The sequence below is a fragment of the Gossypium hirsutum genome, chromosome D10, assembly GCF_007990345.1.
Source record: "Gossypium hirsutum isolate 1008001.06 chromosome D10, Gossypium_hirsutum_v2.1, whole genome shotgun sequence".
Classification (NCBI taxonomy): Eukaryota; Viridiplantae; Streptophyta; class Magnoliopsida; order Malvales; family Malvaceae; genus Gossypium; species Gossypium hirsutum.
Window position 1 is genome coordinate 37,671,585 of NC_053446.1, and position 3,804 is coordinate 37,675,388.

The 3,804-nt window shown below is 34.9% G+C and overlaps 1 long non-coding RNA gene across 1 annotated transcript; it reads right to left on the minus strand.

Annotated features, from left to right (window-relative positions):
* Positions 1-816: 816 nt before the first annotated feature.
* On the minus strand, positions 817-2,214 carry LOC107916068 (uncharacterized). Its single transcript, XR_001689368.2, has 2 exons — positions 2,076-2,214; positions 817-1,129 (listed from the first exon to the last, which is right to left on the minus strand). It is a non-coding gene; the product is annotated as an uncharacterized lncRNA (long non-coding RNA).
* Between the last annotated feature and the right edge of the window lie 1,590 nt (positions 2,215-3,804).

Genomic DNA, 3,804 nt, shown 5'->3' on the forward strand with positions numbered 1-3,804 from the left:
GCTTTGGATCACTCATCTACAAGTAAACATTTGTTGCAATCAGTAACCATGACCAAAAATTGGTTTAAAATCAAACTTAATAAATATGAAAATGTTTAGAATTATTTGGTAGAACATCTAATTTGGCCAGCATTTGCATGCAATGAAGAACAAAACAAGCATTGGATGTATAAAATAAGCAGACGATATAGAAATGAAGCACATTTAATTTCCTATTAAGTTGCATCATACCAAATCAAAGTTTGTATCAAATTGCACATTGGATCAAAGTTCATATGTAGTTTTGAGATTTATCCCTAAATAAAATTGTAATGATCAAACTTTGTTGTGAAAATCATACATTTTATGCAGTACATGAGTAATGTAAAATACAAAAAATGCCTATTCCAGTGTATTCATTTCAAAAGAATAAAAGGAAAAACACATTGTAGTGCACAAATAAAATTCTCACCATTTTAAGAAATTTAATAAACTCAATGATGACACTAGCAGCAGCACATCAGCCATCAGCAAACAATTGCACATGATGATAAAATATAGATGAATATAAACCAAATCCCATTTACAAAAGCAATTCAACAAAAGAAGGGTGATATCGATTTGCAATATACGAATTTGCAGGCTCATGGAAACATATGTGTGAGCGTGAGAGAGAGACACATAAAGAGAGGTAATGTGCTGCTTTGGGCAACTAAGCAGGATTTTCTAGAAAAAGAAGGCATTACAAACCAGCATAATTTATACATCTTCAGGTACTCGCTCATTGGTGAAGGCAGAGAGTAGAAACTAATGACATCCTGAACTAGACATTTAGGGTAACACATAGGCCATGAATATTAACTTTTAAAATGGTACCAAACCTGTTTTTGTTTACTTTTTCTGCATTTCTTTCCCCTTTTCTTTTCATTTGTTAAGAAGGAAATGAAGAAAAAGAAATTTGAAGCTAAAATATTGCCAAATCTGTAGGCTGCAGCAGTGCCACTAAATACATGATGAAACACGAAAAAAGTAAAAACTGAAATTCTGATGCGTTTAGCAAGTTGTAACCTTTGCAACAAACTTCAAGCAGCTAAAGCTGAGCCCATCAAGCAGAAGGAAACTAATCGGTGGGTAGGTTGAATATCATTTCCTGCATAATAAGAAAACTGGATTGTTATTTCGCTAGGTTATATAGAATAATTCCTATTGACTTATAAGAGATGAATGTAGTTTTAAGATAAACGTTATCACAGACAGGACATGTGTCACTTCTTTCCATCCATTCAAGAATACATGCAAGGTGAAAATGATGCTCGCATTTTGAGATAATTTTTGGATTTTCTGCATCATACTCTAACAGGAAAGAAGAAAAAACTACTCAATATTAAAATTTTAACTCATAACCAACAAGCTACAAGTGAACACAGTATCAAAAATTTTGACAATCATCATAACATATAAAAGGGAAGATTAGAAAATATGCGCAAAAACATTGACTAATCATTGAGCAGATAATAATATTATTCCTTTATAACTAATCAAAGTTTCAGATTACCAACTTAGCGAAAAGGTTAGGAAAGAAGACAACTTTATTGGGTTAAAGTTAACTCCAGAAGGATTAAAAAAGTAAGTCATTGAAAAGAAAAGAGAAAACCCACCTTTTTTCGATGGACTTGCTGCATTTCGTTAAAACAAAAGTATCTCAATAGAGAATTTAAACAAAAAAAAGATGAATAAACAAAGTGAAATTTTTTTTATACAAAAACATAGCTTTGTTCTTTAAAGAATTAAACCATGAAAATTGAAATTTGAGAAGAAAGAATTTGACTTTTTGCATTTAGTAAAATTATAAATACAAAATTTTAAACACACAAAGAACAACAATTTCTGACTTTCTGCTGTTTACCAAGACTGGGATCAACCGATCAAGTGTATAGCAGTATAGGTAATTGGGAGACTCCATTTATTAATGTATGTACGAACAAATAAAAAACAGAAGACTATCAAATCCTAAACCTATTTTGTATGTTTTTGTTTCTAAAGGTACCAAACAAATAAAAGCATCAATTAAAATGAAAGGCATGCTTGTGCAATACAGGTTTTCCAACTTTAGCTTGAGAGTTGAGAGTAGTCTTCTAAACCACAAGCTGACAAGTGCAACTCCAAAAAAGAGGGAAGTTTGAATGTTACCTATACCCAATCAATTGCTTTAGAAAGATTCGCAGAGGCAGAGCTCAAATCAAGGTACTAGAAGGAAGAAAGTCCAAAAACTGAGAAACCCATTGAAGACTTTTGAGACCGTATATAAATACAGTGTAAGAAAGGAATAAAAGTTAACATACCTCTAATTTTGGAATTGGGTGGAGCCGTCAGCCGTGGAGGACCGGAGGTGGATTGGTGGAGGAGGGTGGGCCGGAGGTGAAGATTTTCAAATTGGGGAAAAAAGGGAGGAGGGAGGGCATGTGCTTAGTTAGGGATTTTGGAAGTGATTTTGTAACACCCCGAACCCGAGACCGACACCGGAGTCGGACACGAGATGTTAACAAACTTTGAAAAATTTTTCCAGACACTGCCCAGTCTGAGTACTAGTCGCTTCAAAATCATATCTTGAGTTTCACAGCTTGAAAATCAGTTTTGTGATTTTTCCCTGAAACTAGACTCATGTCCCCACCTATGTAATTTTTTCTAGAATTTTTGGTCGGGCCAATTAGTACAGTTTATTAGTCAAAGTCTCCCATGTTACAGGGGTCGACTACACTGACCTTTTCCCATTACGACTTGGATATCTCTCTGCACAGAGCTTCAATACTGATGCCGTTTGTTTCTATGGAAACTAGACTCAGAGAGGAATCCATACATATATGGTATGACCCCTAATTATCTCTGGTCAATTTATAGTTAATTTCCAAAGGCGGAACAGGGAATCCAGAAACTGTTCTGGCCCTGTTCCACAAGAACCCGAATATCTCTTACTGTACTGTTCCTATGATTGTTTCGTTACTTCCATATGAAAGTAGATTCATCAAGATTCGATTACATAATTTATTCACTATTTAATTCCACTCCTACGAATTCTTGTGATTTTTCCAATCCACACCACTGCTGCTATCAGCTTCTGTTTTCAAAGTAAACCTTACCTAATTTGGGGTTTCATGGACCAACTAGGGCCTTGTCATACATAAGCCCACATATGATCATACTTAGCCATTCTAGTGGCTGATCATTTGCTCAACACTTCCATTCCAACTATAGTTACATCATGAAACCATCTATACATTCATAAACACGAATGGTCTAATGCCATACTCCACTTCTACAAGCCATTTTCGCATGGCTGTACACTTATACATTTCATAAAGTACTCGAAAAACAACAATGGGTAGTCCTATACATGCCATATCAAGATTCAACCAAAATAGTACCCAAAACAGCCTTTGATAGTGTGGGCGACTTCGACTTCAAGATCCCGAGTCCGATAGCTGGAGAACCAAAAATCTATAAAACAGAGGAGCAGTGTAACGAGTAAGCAATTTATGCTTAGTAAGTTTGAGCAAGGAATTCCAGCATAAACAAAGAATAACACACATTTGGCTAAATGGAATATTTCATAATACGCAATTTACCGATATCAAACTTGCTTCACAACATTAACAACCCTTATGTACATACACAATAGACTAACTTAGCCGAAGGCCGGTAGCTCGTTTATCAACTGAGCGAACATTTATTTGTAAGGGCTCGATTAAATTTAACACATACGTAACATATCCCCATATTGGGATGTTTTTCGAGTATTCGCTGGAATTTTACAGCAAGCTCATTCAT